Below are 18,308 nucleotides of genomic sequence, written 5' to 3'. Positions count from 1 at the left end.
TGACGTAAAATGCACATTCCTAAAGTTTTGTGGTGGCTCTTGTTGCTGGTGGTGGTACGATACAGAGTAAACGCATGTTTCATTTCAGTTCTGGAGAATTTGGCCTCATAAAAATAGTACATAAACATGCAGGACCTCTAGTGAACTTTTAGCTCAGAACAGTAAAGACAGTTTTTCAAATGTACAAATAATATTTACAAACTAAGGAATATTTAATACCTGTGTGGAAAGTAATCAGTAGGAAAATTCCTTAGAGATGGTTTGTACTGTATTGAACAGATTAGAGATAAAATTTGATGCAATCTCTTCTAAAGTTAAATTGATGGAAGCTCAAACTGGGTTAATGGAAAAAAGGATAGGAGATTAAGATAAGTGTTTCTTGTCACAAGACAGTCAAAGTTAAACAGCACAGGCAAAAACTCAAGTGGTGATTAAGGATAATATTAGTTTGCAGGATAATTTAGAAAACTTAGAGAGCTTAGAGATATAGGCACCATAACAGCTGCATTACATATATTGCCATGGTTAAAAGAAATGGTCTGTTTCAAATTTGCCTGACTGATATGCATCTAAAAACATATATATACAACCTTTCAACTTATACATTTATTGTGGTCAAAGCAGCAGATCAGCTGAAGCAAAGTAGTTAAAATAATAATAATAACAACAGCTTATATACCGCAATACCATGAAGTTCTATGCGGTTTACAAAGATTAAGCAAAGGTACAAATTGATTGACTTTAAGAGGGGAGGAAGAAAGAGGGTTAATAGGACAGGAAATCCATTTTTGAGGAGAGAGTGATCAATAGAACAAGTTAATCGCTATAGAGGGGAGAGAGAAGAGAGGATCAGTTGTCTAGATACTTTAGGAACAGGTGTGTTTTCAGACGTTTCCTAAATTCCTCATAAGTAGTGGGCGAAAGCAATTGTTGTAGGTCTTTACCCCATGATGCTGCTTGGTGCGAGAGAAGATGTTCATGGTTTTTTTTCAGTTTACAACCTCTCACTGAGGGGGAAACGAAGTTGGAATGTGAGCTTCTCTTGTGTCTGTTGGCTGAGAAGACGAAAAGGTCAGTTATATATTTAGGGGCAAGTCCGTGTAGTGCAATTTACTGTTGTGAAAACCGTACTCAAACAAAAGACCCAACACAAGCTGTGTTTCGCCCAAGCAAGGGCTACATCCGGGGTTTTATTAACAGCATAATTTATACACTGTTTTATACCTTCCTTCAAGGTGATGGTTTAAATGCTCCCTTTTAGTTTCCCTTTCTAAACTTGTTTTATATGTTTACATTGATTTGGGATTATGATTTTGTTAATTGAGTTCTGTTATTGTTTTATAGTTTCACTAAACCCCCGATGCAGCCCTTGTGTGGGCGAAACACGGCTTGTGTTGGGTCTTTTGTATATGTACTGTGTCTCCTCAATAATAAACTGATTTTGACTACTTTGCTTCAGCTGATCTACTGCTTTGACCACCATTTTGAATTTTGCAGACCACCTGCTCTGCTGATTTTTGAGATAGTATCAGAAAAGACTGCTACAGAGCACTATACCTGGAACCACTCCTTGAATTTCACCTAAGGAGTGTGTGAGCACACATTACTTTATATTGTTAACAAATAAACATTTCTGAACATTGGCACGGCTCATATAACCAATACATGATCAGGAGGAAAAATCCTCTGAGACCCACCACTACCCTCCAGATACAGAGTAGTATATAGTCAGGGTCGGTTCCACATCATTGGCATAACAAATCTCCTGTCTTGTAATGATGAAATATTTTAAAGCCTTGTGCAATGCAAAAAATGCAACTGGAGAACTTAAATATTTATCGAGCACTACAAACATTGAATACTCATCTTCTGTCTAAGGACCATGAAGCACCGATGTTGATCAGCGTTTCACCATAAAGGCTACATCAGGGTTTTATCATCCTTTTCTGAAAAAAAAAAATCTGTGTAAGTGCATGTGACAAAAAAAGTTCCCCAATGTTAACAAAAACATGTACCTTCAGAAAAATTTCACTATGTATATGCTTACAACACATTCCCGACCAAAAAATCACCCCACTCCCTAACGACCAAAACAAGACCTTTTAGGTAAAGGAGGGGCCAGTCCTTCACCTAAAAGCACAATTCTCTAATCGGCTTCTATCATAAACAATGACGGTAACAAAAAGTCAATGAAGCCGTCCGTGCAATGCGCAGCGACGGCGAAAAGGGCGAACAGAATGCTAGGAATTATTAATAAGGGGATACAAACAGTTCGGAGAAGGTTATCATGCCACTGTACTGGGCCATTGTATGCCTTCACCTGGAATACTGTGTCCAGCACTGGTTGCCGTACATGAAGAAAGACACAGTTCTACTCGAAAGTGTCCAGAGAAGAGTGACTAAAATGATTAAGGGGCTGGAGGAGTTGCTGTACAGTGAGAGATTAGAGAAACTGGGCTTCTTCTCCCTTGAAAAGAAGAGACTGAGAGAAGACATGATAGAAACATTCAAGATAATGAAGGGAATAGACTTAGTAGATAAAGATAGGTTGTTCACCCTCTCCAAGGTAGATAGAACAAGAGGGCACTCTCTAAAGTTTAAAGGGGATAGATTCCATACAAACGTAAGGAAGTTCTTCATCACCCAGAGAGTGGTAGAAAACTGGAACACTCTTCCAGAGGCTGTTATAGGGGAAAACACCCTCCAGAGATTCAAGACAAAGTTAGACAAGTTCCTGCTGAACCAGAACGTACGCAGGTAATACTAGTCTCAGTTAGGGCACTGGTCTTTGACCTAAGGGCTGTCGCATGAGCGGACTGCTGGGCACGATGGACCACTGGTCTGACACAGCAGTGACAATTCTTATGTTCTTATGGAACCATCCCGTCCCCCACAATGATTGTGACAGGAGAGATGCCCAATCTCTCCTGCCGTAACCCCCTCCCCCCCCCCCAACCGGCGTGTGCTCTTCACCGGCAGGAGAGATGCCTAATCTCTCCTGCCGGATCTCCCTCTCCCCCAAAGCGCTCTTCACTGGCAGGAGGGATGTCCAATCGGTCTTATAGGGGGCGGTGTCCAGTAGGAGGGGCTGGGCATCTCTCCTGCTACAATTGTTACAGGGTGTGGGGGGAAAATTTGCCTGGGCCGCTGAGCTTATCGCGGCAGCCGGAATCAGCTCAGCGGCCCGATCCAGAACTTATGCCTGATTTGACATTGTCTAAGTCCAAATGTATAAGTTCCGTCTGGCCCTTTTCTCTCTGGGCATACAGACCTAAGCTGGTTTTATATACGTCTAAAACCAGTTTTGATTATTGGTATCTGGACGGGTTGTCATTTTCATTGTCCATGTACCGACTTAGGCCAGGATTCACTAAGCAAACCGATCGTGTACCGATCGGTTTGTGAGCCCTTTGTGACCAAATTTCCCTCCTGCACTATTCACTAAGACCTACAGCGATACGATCCCAATCCTCCCATTCAAATTAGTAAAACAACATGCAAAATAGCCAAGCGATTGATTCACTAACAATTGCTTGGCTATTTTGAGTCAGGTTTTACTATGACGAACCCGACTGCTGCAGACCTGTCGGTAACTGAGTTACCGATAGGTCTGCAAGTTTTTTGACAGGCCTGCCTGGTTTTTTTATTCATTTTTTCCATGGTACCTTTAAAATAGTTGGGAGCAGGAGGGGTGCTCAGATCCTCCTGCTCCTTCCGCTGAGGAGCTCCATCTTCGGGAGCAGGAGGGGTGCCTGGACCCTCCTCCTGCTCCTATGCCGTGCAAATCTTCGGAAAAAGGAGGAAAGTCCTCCTGCTCCTGCTGCTCCGGCTGGCCGCTGCCCAATAGCAGCCTTAGGACCCACTCAGGCACATCATCTGATGCACGGAGAGAGGCCTAAGGCACTGATAGGCTGAGGCGTCTCAGGCTCCTCCCTTTGGAGGGCCTGGGACACCTCAATCAATCAGGGACTTCCTTAGGGAGGAGTCTAAGGAATTCCCTGATTGGCCATTGTTTTGGCCAATCATGGACTTCCCTAGACTCCTCCCTAAGGAATTCCCTGATTGGCTTTGGTGCCCCGGCCCCTCCAAAGGGAAGAGCCTGAGGCGCCTCAGCCTATCAGTGTCTTAAGCCTATCCCCGTGCATCAGATGATGCACAGGGGCGAGACCTAAGGCCGTTATTGGGCTGTGGTTTGCCAGAGCAGCAGGAACAGGAGGACTTTCCTCCTGTTCCTGAAGATTTGTGCAGCGTAGGAGCAGGAGGAGGGTCCTTGCACCCCTCCTGCTCCCAAAGATGGAGCTCCTCAGCGGAAGGAGCAGGAGGAACCGAGCACCCCTCCTGCTCCTAACTATTTTAAAGGTACCGGGGTGGGTGGGCCGGGTCTGACCGCCTGGGCCGACCAGGGGTTGGCCGGAGGGGTGGGAGGCCTAGGAGTAGGAGGGACTGAGCACCTCTCCTGCTCCCAGCTTTTAGGTGACCAGGGCCTAGGGGGTGTCGGGCAGGGCCGGTGTGTCAGGCCGGTGTTAGATCTCTCTTCCCTGTTCACTGGACTCTCCTCCTTTCTGCCACCATTCCCTGCAGTGCAGGCCCACTTTAAAATCACGGGCTTGCACTGCAGGGAATGGCGGCAGAGAGCAGGGGAGTCCGGGAGCAGGCAAGAGAGATCTGGGCTGAGCCCTGACAGCAGTGACAGGAGGCTGTTTCTCCTGTCACTACTTTCAGGATGTGCGCATGAGCGTGGATCGCTCTGGCCTTGGGTAGGGGGCGTGTTAACGATCGTCCCCATTTGCATGCAGGCCTTTACTGAATTTGTCGGCCGGCATGCAACGGAAATGGATCATGCACGGTTTGGAGGTTTAGTGAATCCTGGGGTTTTTGGATGTTTGTTTTTTTTTATGAGCCCAATAGCCTCTGGCCCTCAGGTGATGATGAAGATCCTGGCTTTATGTTCTATATTCATTCAAGTCTGAGCAAATCCACCTATATCTTAGAAATTGAGCGATAGGGAAGCTCCGCTTCAATGCTCAAGGATGATTGTTAGCGAAATCCAAAAAAGTATTTCTGTCTGTGGGATTTTTAAAAACTGATATAAAAGCCGGCTACTCCTTATTATGACCGGGGTAGCCATACAAATGGTTATTCATAATTGGAAAAATTGTGATTGCCTTAATTTTCCTTTTTGGTTGGCAAATTTATGCCAATGCTACAGGTATGAGAAAATGAATGCTGATATATTGGGGCATAGCACATTATTTAATTTGATTTGGGGCCCATTGACGTCTTTTATTACTTCGTTATAATTGTCTTTTATCTTTATAGTTTTTGTGGAATTACACACACATCCAGGGTAGGGTGGGAGGTTGGGGGGGGGAATATATATTTGCTTTGTTATGTTCTTTGTCTACAGTTATAGAAGGGAAGAGAGGGGGGTTATTCTTTATGTATTATTATTGACAGATTATAAGTGCTTACTGTAGTGGATTAATGATTGTATATATATTGTTCTGTACTTTTGTTTGCTTGAAAAATTAATAAAGTTAAAAAAAACCTGTTGTTTTGAGGTGTGGCTGCACCATGGAGCAATACAAGGCATTATAACATTCTCATCTTTGCTATCTATTCCTTTCCTGATAATTCCTAACATTCTATTTGCTTTCTAACTGCCACCATCACACCGAGCTGAAGGTTTCAAACTATCCTTAACAATGACACCTAGATCCTTTTCCTGGGTAGTGACTCCTAATGAATAACGTAGCTATAGTTCAGGTTCCTCTTTTCCAAATGCATCACTATGCACTTGCTCACATTAAACATCATCTGCCATTTTGACACCCAGTCTCCCAGTCTCACAAGGTCCTTTTGCAATTTTTTTTACAATCCTCTTGCAATTTAACAACTTTGAACAACTTTATGTCATCAACAAATTTAATTATCTTACTAGTTATTCCCAGCTCTAGATCATTGATAAATATGGTCAAAAGCAGCAGTCCCAGCACTCCTGGGGAACTCCACTCTTTACTCTTTTCCATCCGGGAAGATATGAAAGCTGCCAATCAGGTGGAGAAAGCTTCAGCAAAGGCAAGACAAATGCTGGGTTGCATCAGAAGGAGCTTTATCAGCCGAAAGCCTGAAGTCATACTACCATTGTACAGATCCATGGTGAGACCTCACCCGGAGTACTGTGTCCAGTTTTGGAGGACACATTATCAAAAGGATGTGAAAAGAATGGAGTCGATCCAGACGTGGAGATGATGCGGTATACAAACCTAAGGATTAGATTAGATTAGATTAGAATGGCCACTAGGATGGTCTCAGGACTTAAAGACATCCCATATGAGGAACGTCTGACCAGACTACGCCTATATTCTCTCGAGGAGCGCAGAGAAAGGGGGGATATGATAGAAACATTCAAATATATCACGGGCAGTGTTCCCTCTAAGCGGGCGGGTGTTGTGAGCAAACTTTTTTCACCGTGAGCCAAAAATATCGGGCGCCAGCAAGTTATGAGCCAACTCGCCCGATTCTCCTCTCGCCGCCCTGCCATCTGCCGTACGCCTCTTCCGATCGTGCGCTGTGACGAGAAACGTGTGCGCTGCGATGTAATATTTTGTGCGCCAGCGCAGCTTAGCGGGAACACTGGTTCAAATGGTTTTATTTATTTCCCCAAATTTATTTTTGTTATACGCATTGAAAATATTTGATATTGCGTTTAAATCAAAATCTCAATAAACTTGAAACGAGTGCCCGTGAGATTGTGGGAGGGTTAAATACTCAAAACTTAGAAGTTTTTGCTACGCCAGCTTTCTGGTATCTTTACATATAGTGGCGTACCTAGCATATGTAACATCCGGGGCCCATCATTTTTTGGCACCCCCCCCCCCATCTGTAAGAAAAACATGATTTTTAGTAACAAACCACACGTCACACATGAGTACCTAGGAAAAGGCAGCATCTTACATATTGCAGTGAACAGTACATCAATACACCCATTGTAAAACTAAACAAGCCAGACCAGCACAGATCAATCCTACACCGTCAATCCTAACAGAAAACCATGTCTTTCGAACACACAGAACACAGAAAACACCTTCGCCTAGTAAGGAATATGTAATCACAAACTAACCCCTCCCTCTTTTACAAAACTGTAGTGTGGATTTTAGCTACGGAGGTAACAGCTCTGATGCTCATAAAATTCTGAGCATCAGAGCTGCTACCACCAAGGCTGGTGCTAAAAACGCTTCACAGTTTTGTAAAAGGGGGGATAAAATAAAAATACATAGACAAAGGTTAAATTGAACCAGCAAGAAGCTGGACTCTGCATACAATGCTTCACAGAAACAGTGACACATGTCTCCTAAAGCAATAAATAAATAGAAATTTTTTTCTACCTTTGTCTTCTGTGGTTTCTCCTTTCCTCATCTTCTTGTAACTCTCTTCCTTCCATTCACTGTCTGCCGTCTCTCTTCCCCTATATGGCATCTTCTCTCCTTCTATGCCCCTTCCAGAAACTGTATGCCTCCCCCTTCCATCTCTCCTTTCACCCCATTGGTCTGGCATCTCTCTCCTCGCCTTCCCTCTCCCACACCTCTCCTCATAGTCTGGTCTCTCCCCTTCCCTGATTCTCTGGCATCTCTCTCCTTTCCTTTTCTTCCATCTTTCGTTCCCCCTCCATGCTCTCACATCTCCCCCTTCCTTTTCCCTTAGACTGGCATACCTTCCTCCTATGCTCCAAGCCCTGGCATCTCCTTTAATTCCCTCCCTCATCTTCCTTCTCCCTCCAGCTGGGTACCGCAACACTCTTCCCTGCAGCTCTGCACTTCCCCACAATTGCCATGCTTCGGTTCCTCTTCTTCCTTCCTTCCTCCCCCCCCCCCCCCCGCGGGACCCTGCGGCACCATCAACTCTTACTCCCTCTAATGTCGGCCCTGCAGCTCCAGACTTCCTCGCACCTTCTCCCCTCCCCCTTTGGATCGCTATTATTTTAAATGTTATAGCCGCGGAGCTGTATCCATCAGTGGAGATGTCTAACCTCGGCCTGCCCCGGAACTCTTACTGCAGCAGCCGCCCGTCTAGGCAGGAACAGGAAGTCACTGTTGCAGTAAGAGTTCCGGGGCAGGCCGAGGTTAGACATCTCCACTGATGGATACAGCTCCGCGGCTATAACATTTAAAATAATAGCGATCCAAAGGGGGAGGGGAGAAGGTGCGAGGAAGTCTGGAGCTGCAGGGCCGACATTAGAGGGAGTAAGAGTTGATGGTGCCGCAGGGTCCCGCGGGGGGGGAGGAAGGAAGGAAGAAGAGGAACCGAAGCATGGCAATTGTGGGGAAATTTGCGACGCGTGTGTGCGCTGTGAAGAGAAACTTGTGCGCTGCGATGTAATATTTTGTGCGTGAGCGCAGGCCAACGCAGCTTAGCGGGAACACTGATCACGGGTCGTATTAAGGTGGAGGAAGAAATCTTTTTTTCTTACAGGTCCCACGGCAACAAGAGGGCATCCCCTAAAACTTAAGGGGGGAAGATTTCATAGTGACACCAGGAAATACTTCTTCACCAAACGGGTGATTGATCATTGGAATAAACTTCCACGCCAGGTGGTCGAGGCCAGTAGTGAACCAGACTTCAAAAGTCACTGGGACAAACAGGTGGGAGTGTTACAAAGTTATGCATGAAAGAGGGGTACACCAGGGAGGGAGAGTTCTTAGTGGGCAGACTTGTTGGGCTGTCGGCCCTCTTCTGCCGTCACACTCTATGTTTCTATGTAGCCAAAAGCATATCAAGGTTGCTCAATAAAAAGGTATACATGTGGACTAATGTAATTTATAATCTTATGAATAGCAAATATTTAAGAAGAATTTGATGGGATATATATAAGTTGACTTTGGATTTGCTGACTTATATGGTCAAAGTCAACAATTCCATTTCAACTAGGGATATTGTTTCTTCTTAAACCATGTAATGTGAAAGGATTTAGCATGAAATTCTTCATCAGAATTGCATAATTGACCTAATCTTTAAACCTGCCCAGTGGGAATGTTAAATTACACCAGTTGTCATCCTAGATCATTATGTGATAACATTCCCACTGGGCAGATTTTAAGATTAGGTCAATTATGCATTTCTGATAAAGAATTTTGTATTCAGTACCAGTGTGATATTTAGTATAATCATAGGCAATCTGACTCCTGTTAATATTTATGGTAAATAACCAAATATCACTAAATTCCTTTGAGATATAAACATTCTATGTAAAATCTTAGCAATAAGCAGTGAATTTCCTCAAGCTATCTCAATAATGGTCTATGGACTTCTCTTTTAGGAAATTATCCAAACATTTTTTAAACCTTACTATGCTAACTGATTTCACCACATTTTCCTGCTTTCACTCAAAGCAGGCAAGCATTGATCAATCAAATATCTTTCTGTTTTATCCATTTTTGTTCTCTTTTCTATACTAAGTTGTAGTTCCTCCGTCCATCTCCCTCTTGTTGAAAGTACGTCTGTGATCCCTCCTAAAAATTGTTAGTCTCCATTTTTTTAATTGTCCATCGCTTTGTAATCTATGAAAAAAGTGATTTTATCAAATGTCAAATAAACTTGAAATTTAAACTTGAATAAATTCCAGAGTTCAATTATATATTGAGTATAGAAATATTATCTCCGGTTTATTTTAAATCTACTTAGTAGCTTCATCACATGCCTCCTAGTCATAGTATTTTTGGAAACAGTAAACAAGTGATTCACATCAACCCTTTCCACTCCACTCAGTATTTTATAACTCTCTATCATATCTGCCCTGGAACCCTGCATTACATAGCTATAGTTCAGATTCCACTTTCACACATGCATCACAATGCACTTACTCACATTAAACGTCATCTGCCATTTTGATGCCCAGTCTCCTAGTCAGAAACTGACCTTGCTACATAAACTGGCCTTGCCACATAGGAAAGTCAGAAATACAAACGGGTGGCGGCCTGGCACTTAGCTGAGGATAGAGTTTTGAGGTGGGGGAGGGGGAAGGAAGGCAGGTAGGAAAGAAGGGGTTGGTCTAAGAGGTTAAAACAGGAATAAGAAAATGGGAGGTAGCTAAGGGTATTAGAGGGGGTGGGTAGCTGCAGTTAGGAATGAGGGGAAATTTAAGATGCGGTGTCAAGGGTGGAGACTAGGAGCATGAAGAGGGGAGTGGGCAAATGTACAATCTCCATTTTGCCTGCATCTCCAACTGCTCTCCTTTTCTAATTTTTCACAATCCTCTTGTGATTTAACAGCTATCAACAACTTTGTGTCATCAGCAAACTTAATTACCTCATTGGTTATTCCTATCTCTAGATCAGGGGTCTCCAAACTTTTTGACACGAGGGCCACATTGAGTACTTCAGCACTTTTCAGTGGACCGTAGTAAAAAAAAAGTCACAACGTCCAAGTTCCGTCGATCGTGGGCTGTATAACTTTTGGTTTTACATGCTGTATGACTAAATCTAAGCCTGCCCACGTCCCGCCCAACTCCCGCCCTCGACACTCCTCCCAAAATGCCCCATTTAGCTTTGGTCATTCAGTGGCACTATGTAGGCCTAGGTCATTTAGAAATACGTCCAAAACCCGTTTTTATTATCGGCACTTGGACATATTTGGGTAATGTTCATCCAAGCGCCGACTTAGGCCAATTTTTGGACGTTTTTCTCTTTTCATTATGAACCCCATATACTCTAGTGTAATTATCTATCAACAGCATTCCAAACACTCAAGCATTCAATGTCTTCTTGAGATGCCCAGGTTAAAGCCTGGATGCTGTTCAACTCCTTGCTACAAGGCTTCACGCTGCACTTCAACTTGCATATTTTTCCAACTTTAGGTTTTTCTGGACAACCCTAATGGACACGGTGTTTGAGTGCCAGTTTGTAAGTCCTATATCTATGTATGGTCAATTCTTTCCTTTTATTGATGGAGTTCCACTTTTATAAATTTGATATTTTATTGTACAGCACCTTGAATTGTTCTGCAAAAAGGATAATATATTAAATTTAATAAACAATATAGGGCTAGATGCCATACTTGGATTCTGGCACTCTTTATCATCAGTGCCCTGAGCCAATGGCTCAAGAAGTCCAATAGGAGGGGTGACTTGAGAGAGAAAAGGGGAGATACCAGATCACAGGTGAGGGGGAGGGAGGAAGGAGGAGGGAGAAGTGAGATCCCACATTATGGGGGACTTCAATTCAAAAGTTGACTCAGAGCACCAGTCACTCGAGCCAGCCCTGATCAATGCATCTAGGATATCTGGGTTTAAAAGTGGTTTAGACCAGTGATTCCCAACCCTGTCCTGGAGGAACACCAGGCCAATCGGGTTTTCAGGCTAGCCCTAATGAATATGCATGAGAGAGATTTGCATATGATGGAAGTGATAGGCATGCAAATTTGCTTCATGCATATTCATTAGGGCTAGCCTGAAAACCCAATTGGCCTGGTGTTCCTCCAGGACAGGGTTGGGAACCACTGGTTTAGACCATTTCTTGATTGATAAATTTACATACAATTATAATCCAAGTAGATTGGGAAAGTAGCAGTTTAACATTGAGAAATGAAGATTGAATCTTCTCTTTGTTGATCATCAACTTGTCTTAAATCAAGAATATGGAATTTAGGACAGGTCATACTAAACTCTAAATGGAAGGAGTTGTTTCTGAAGAATATGGTAGAAATAAAAAAAACTTCTGAAACCATAGACAAGCAATAATAAGCAAGGACACATTTCTTTTAATTTGTAATAAATTAGAATGTGCCAATTACTTAATGAATTCAGATAAAGGGTAAAGTTTCAAGGTGATTTGAATAAATCAATATTGCTTTAGGATAAACATTTTATTTTAAATATTTAAAGAATTGAAAACCAAACAGTTCAATAGTTAAGAAAATAAATTACTGAAATGGAGATTTTAAGAGGCGAGACAAAAGAAATTACTGTACAAAAATGTCCCTGTAGAGATGAAACAATTCAAAATACTCCATAAGGAAATTATCTACTTTGTCATTCTAGTTGTATCTGCTGGAAAATGTGGTTGAGTTTTATGTAATGAATAAATTTTGACAGAATAGTCAGAAACTAATGAGCTATTTAATTTAAGAAATCACCTTGAACTATAGAAAGTAGTGTTTTATGTATGCTGTGCATAAAAATGAAGACATTATGACCTATGATAGATTTTGTGCATTTGAATTATGACTCAGCATTAGCAAATATTTGCCAACAATCTGATTTTAGCATTATTGAGTATTTTTTGTACTGTGCTGAGAGCAAATTTCTGCAATACTAAATTTTGAATAATGGAAGTTAGGATTTAAAAATGGCTATTTAGGAAATATGGTAAGAAACACTGAGGTCCTTTTACTAAGGTGCGCTTATCAATTTAGCACGCACTAACGATTAGCATGTGCTAAATGCTAACACGTCCATAGAATATAAAGGGCGTGTTAGCATGCGCTAAATTGGCTAGCACGCCTTAGTAAAAGAGGGGGACTATGCAATATATATGAAAAATATTCGAAATGGCTAGTCAATATTTTGATTTTTGCGAATCGTAGAACAAGTGGATCACATTTTTTACTGCGGCAAAAATTACAAAAACTAGGGGCCATTCAAAGAAATTTTAAAACCAATAGGAGAAAATATTTTTTCGCTCAGAGAATAGTTGAGCTCTGGAACGTGTTTCCAGAGGTTGTGGTAAGAGCGGATAGCGTAGCTGGTTTTATGGAAGGTTTGGACAAGTTCCTGGAGGAAATGTCCATAGTCTGTTATTGAGACAGACATGAGGGAAGCCACTGCTTGCCCTGGATCGGTAGCATGAAATGTTGCTACTCTTTGGGATGTTCCAGGTACTAGTGACCTAGATTAGTGTCATGAATATGGGCTACTGGATTATATAAACCATTCTACAGATAATTTGATTAGAGGCTTTGAAATTGTCTCGCCTTGTCTTGAAGTAAAGATTTTTCTGTTTCATTTGGAGGTTTTTTGCCCGTGATAGAAACTAATCTTGTTTAGTGTTTGCAATTCAGTTATCAAACTGTGCACACTGGGACTTTTGAGGCTTTTCCTACAATTTTTGTATGATTAAGTGTGTATTAACTTCCACTGGTTTATGTTTCAGTTGTTTATCTACAATTTTTGGTGGTTCTTCTCCTACATGTGTTTGGTAAAAAATCAGATTTAAACATCATATTGAAAATGCCCCTCCATGTCATCAATTCAAACTCTCCAATCACAATTGTCATTCTATCATGTTATTTAAGCCACTAGGAGACGTGGAGGGCCATTTTCGATAGAATGCCTAAGTCCAAATTTGGATGTTTCCCACAAAATGTCCATTTTCAAATGGGATGTCAAAATATATTTTTTCGAAAAATTGTCTACTTGGATGTCTTGGCTACCAAAAGGTCTAGACACTAGGACATCTAACTTTTTGTTGTTATTGTTATTTATATATTTTATATATTTACTAGTGTTTAAGCCCGTTACAATAACGGGTGCTAGAGTAGATGTCTGTATGTCTGTTTTTTGTTTTTTATTTGTCTCTCTCTCTCTCCCTGGACGCTGTCTGTCTGTCATTCTTTGTGTCTGTGTCTCTCTCTGGTCCCCTGTCTGTGCGTCTTTCTTTCTGTCTGTCTCCTTGGCCCCCCTGCTTGCCAAAGCAGCCTCCTTTCCCTCTCCCCCTGTTGTGCAATGCCTGCCTGCTTCTTGGCCCCCTTCTGTTCCCCCCCCCATGATTGCTGTCTGCCCCCAGAACAACCATCCCCCCAAAGCAGCCCCCTTTCCCTCTCCCCCTGGCCCCCAGTTGTGCCATGCCTGCCTGCTCTGTGGCCCCCTTATGTCCCCCCCATGATTGCTTTCTGCCCCCAGAACAACCATCCCCCCAAAGCAGGCCCCTTTCCCTCTCCCCCTGTTGTGCAATGCCTGCCTGCTTCGTGGCCCCCCTTCTGTTCCTCCCCCCTCCCTGATTGCTGTCTGCCCTCAGCACACCCATCCCCCCCAAGCAGCCCCCTTTCGCTCTCCCTCTGGCCCCCTGTTGTGCCATGCCTGCCTGCTCCGTGGCCGTCTTTTGTTTCCCCCATGATTGCTGTCAGCCCCCAGCACAACCATCCCCCCAAAGCAGCCCCCTTTGCCTCTCCCCCTGTTGTGCAATGGTTGTCTGCCTGCTTCGTTCACTCAGCACAACCCTCCCACCAAAACAGCTCCCTTTTCTGGCTGCTCCAGGGCCCTTCTTTTTTGGCTTCCCCTCCCGTTCTTACCTTCCTCCATGCATCCATGTTTCCTGCCGCCGCTGCCGCTCCTATTCCTGTTCAAAGCGGCCTGCTTAGGTTCATGGGCGGCTGTATTGAACCTCGCAGGCCGCTCTCCATATGATAGCATGTTCCTTCTGATGCGATCGCGTCAGAGGGAACGTGCTTCATGTGGAGAGCGGCCTGCGAGGTTCGCTACAGCCGTCCGCGAACCTCATCAGGCCGCTTCAAACAGGAGCAGCAGTAGTTGGTGCGGGAGGGGGTTGCTGCGGCGCAAGGGGATCGGGGCCATGCTGCCAGCGGGACAGCCCTCAGCCCTCTCCCTTCTCCTCTCGCGTGCTGTGGAAGCGATCGTTGGCTGGCTGCGGTCCCGGCTTGGAGAGGGCAGGGGGTGCTAGCGGCCGGCAGCGGTGGAGAGCAGGGAAGAGCGCGCATGCCACTTGTCTTGCCTCGCATGAGGCCAGACCGTAAGCCGCGCATGCGCACTTCCTATGTGTGCTACAGCTCACGGAAAACGGACGCATGCATAGGAAGTGCGCATGCGCAGCTTACCATTTTATTATATTAGATTGAATTTCAAAATATAAACAAGCAATCCTTACTTGAATACAGATTTGGAAATCAAACTGCCACATAGACATGTGGCACACAATATAATCTAAGAAATGATAATGAATTATTTATTCTACAATATTTAAGGATCCAAATGTAAGAAAAAATAAAGAAGAATTATACATTGACCAAAAGGACAGAAACGGAGAACAATAATTACTCCCCCCCCCCCCTTCTTTAGTCACAATAAACTCCAACAATTGTTTTGGTTTGAAAAAATGGAAAATTTTCCCCTCTGGTGAGACGCAGTATTTTTCAGGAAATATCAATATAAAAGATGCTCCCATAACTTGGCCCCCTTGGCCTATATGCCAAAAAGTCCTTTATTCTTTTCTGCATCACTTGAGATATGTCAGGAAATAAATGCACTGTCGAACCAAAAAATTTATCATTCATATGTCTAAAATAAGTCTGAAGAATTAAATCCCTATCAAATTCTAAGAGTAGTACTTTCAGTTATTACTTCCAGTGAATTCTCCAGAAAGTTAGTCAAATTTTGTTTACCGCCTTCTACTCCCACAGCCCTGCAATAGATAAACTGATTATTATTATTATTATTTATCTTGTTTCCTCCCTAGAGAAATATACTGAGCTCTATTGGTGGTAGACTTTCCCTTGGTATTAACAAAGTCTCTTTCAGATATCTCCGAACCATTTCCACTGCTGATATTATTGGAGATTTAGGAAAGTTTAAGCCTCAGATTATTTTTCCTCTGTTTATTTTCCTTAAACTCCAACTTTTTCTGACTAAAGGCTTTTTTTAACAATCTCCCCTTCTAAAGTTTTATTTTGTTTAATCTGTTCTTCATGTCTCTTTATACTCTCACCTTGTTCTTGCAACATTTACCTGGGAGTTGATAGAAGCACAATCAGTTCTTACCATAGTTACTGCTTTCCTGAAATTTGAATCCCTGATTTCAATAGCTCTCCACAGTTCATCCATATTGACAACAGGTTTTACCAACTCTCTAAAACACTTGTTCCCTCTCATGGATGATGAAATCTCTCTAGCCTCTTCAGGGCTCTAGTGGGATCATTCTCAGCCACTAACTCTCCTCCTACTGCTCCTCCAGGGCTCAACAACTGCCTTTCCTCTTGGGCAAGCTGGGATGCCTCTCTCACCACAGGGCTCTCTCTTCCGGGTTGGAGAGCAGCCTGCCCCTGGATCTGGCTAAGAGAAACCTGATCTGAACTAAGGCTCGCCGTAGAGTTCAGCGTTCCTCCCAAAGTTGGGAGTGTCTCCTTCACTTGACGTGCAAATCTCCCATCGACTGTTGTTTGCACCAGACTTCTAGAGCTCCCGGGTACTGAAGGAGTTGGCCAGGCAGCTCCTTTCCACTTCCCCATATCAAAGAGGAGAAAACACCATCAAACAAAAAAAGGTAAGGGTAGGCGAACATTGAAGACTGGTATTGAGGGAGAGTGGGCTGAAGACACTGAAGGGAAATGGGCAAGAGAGTGGGCTGAAGATGCTGAAGGGAAATTGGGAAGAGAAGTGGAGAGTGGGGAGAAGGTACAGAAGGGAAATGGGGAACAGAAGTGGAGAGTGGAGATAGACGCTGAAGGGAAATGAGGAAGAGAGAGATGACAGACTATGGGGGGGAGAGTGGAGAGAAGAAGATGGGTACCAAACCAATTGGGGGAGGATGTGGAGGGAGAGAGAAGGTGGACAATGAATTGAATGAGGAGAAGATGAGGAAACCAGAAACCAGACAACAAAGGCAGGAAAAAAATTATATTTATTTTCTTTTTTTTTTGCTTTAGGATAAAGTAGTATATTAGTTGTGTTGATAAACAAAGCTCTGCTAGCTCAACTTCTCTTTCTCTAGTTCAGCAGCCAGAACTTTGATTTATAAAATTACAATTGTACAGAATATTGTTTCTTTTTATACTTTAATAAAATAAGTTCAGTATAAAACTATTCGAGACTTGTGGATGGGATCAGATAGTTTATGGGGATGGGGCGGAGACTGAGCTCCCGGGGATGGGATGATGACCGAGCTTGCGGGGAAGGGACGGTGATGGGGACCAAGCTCATGGGGACAGGACAGTGACGGGGATGAGTTTGCAGGGACAGGACGGTGATGGGGAGAAATTTTTTCCCGGTGTCATTCTATAATTTACATCTTAGGTGGGTAGGAGGGGGGCAGTAAGCACTGGGGGCATGTGAGGGGTCATGTCTGCATCCCTCCAGTGCTTATCTGGTCACTTTGGGCACCTTTTTGGCACTTATTTTTTAAAACAAGTCTAACCCAAAAATCCAAATTGTTCCCTGGACTTATACAAGAGATTTTTTGATAAATTATTCGGTTTCCAGGCAGGTACAATGGATCAATGGCTAAGTACCATTATTTCTCAGGCTCATTCATATACGTCCTTTAGGAAATTACTAAAAACTGATTTATTCAATAAATTTGTAAATTTATGTCCCAGTTTACTGACTGGCAATTCTTAGCATATTTTTTGCGGAATTTTACTGTTTTCTAGTACATTGTATTTTATTCACCACTCATATAGTTTTAATTCAACTTTTTAAAATGATGCATTTTATTCACTGATTGTATAATTTTAGTACTGTATGTGGTAGAGCGGTATATAAAAAATAAAATTATTATTATTATTATTCTAAAATGTTTGATTATGGCAGAAAAATGTCCAGGTCATAAGTCCACCTTTGGGATTTTGACGAACTGCAGATGAACAGCATAGAAATTCATCTAAGAAAGTAGGTTTTGAAAATAGTAAATTGGAAGGGTTTGTGAAGAAAAATGTTCATATACCCCTTTATTCCACTTTTTTGGATGTTTTTCTTTTTTGAAAATGAGCTCCTTGCACAGACACACTATCCAAGCACACCTAACAAAACAAAAGAACTGAAGAAGGAAATAAGGAACAACAAAAGAAAAAATAAGTGGAGAAAATAACTCAATTTGGCTTCATTGGTCATAAAAACTTCACTTATAGTCATGCAACACTTCAATGCTCTTTGGTAGTGCAAAACGGCAGTGCTGTAAATACAGAGGGAAGTTCTACACTCCAAAAAACACTACGACACAGTTCCACCAGCAGAAAAAAAAAAAAAAAAACAGGTAAAGAAAAAACAGTACTTACCTGCCAAAATCTCTGATCCGGCGACATTGCCTCGCACTGGATAATTGGGGCTCCACGGCGCATTCCCACTACGACAGAAACGGGTCCTGTGGATATTTCTGCTGTTGTCATGGGAGTGCAAGACATAGTAGGGGAAGTAACTGTTGGGTCCGCTGGGAAACATTGATTATAACATGATCAAATTTGAGCAGATAACTGGAGTGATGTTGCTAAAGAAATTTATTGTAGTGGCATTTAATTTTCATAAGGGCGAATATGATAAAATGAGGAAAATATTTAAAAGAAGCTGAAAGAGTTTGTGGCAAAGGATA

The 18,308-nt window shown here is 42.8% G+C and overlaps 1 long non-coding RNA gene across 1 annotated transcript in view; it reads right to left on the bottom strand.

Annotated features, from left to right (window-relative positions):
• Window positions 1-215: 215 nt before the first annotated feature.
• LOC117357899 overlaps window positions 216-18,308 on the bottom strand; it is a 39,563-nt gene continuing 21,470 nt past the window's right edge. Inside the window, exons 2-3 of the long non-coding RNA XR_004538894.1 lie at window positions 945-1,946; window positions 216-335 (exon numbers count right to left, since the gene is read on the bottom strand). This is a non-coding gene — a long non-coding RNA (uncharacterized LOC117357899). The remainder of the gene's footprint in view (window positions 336-944; window positions 1,947-18,308) is intronic.

This window comes from Geotrypetes seraphini, chromosome 3 (genome assembly GCF_902459505.1).
Source record: "Geotrypetes seraphini chromosome 3, aGeoSer1.1, whole genome shotgun sequence".
NCBI lineage: Eukaryota > Metazoa > Chordata > Amphibia > Gymnophiona > Dermophiidae > Geotrypetes > Geotrypetes seraphini.
This window is presented reverse-complemented; position numbering and strand designations above follow the sequence as displayed.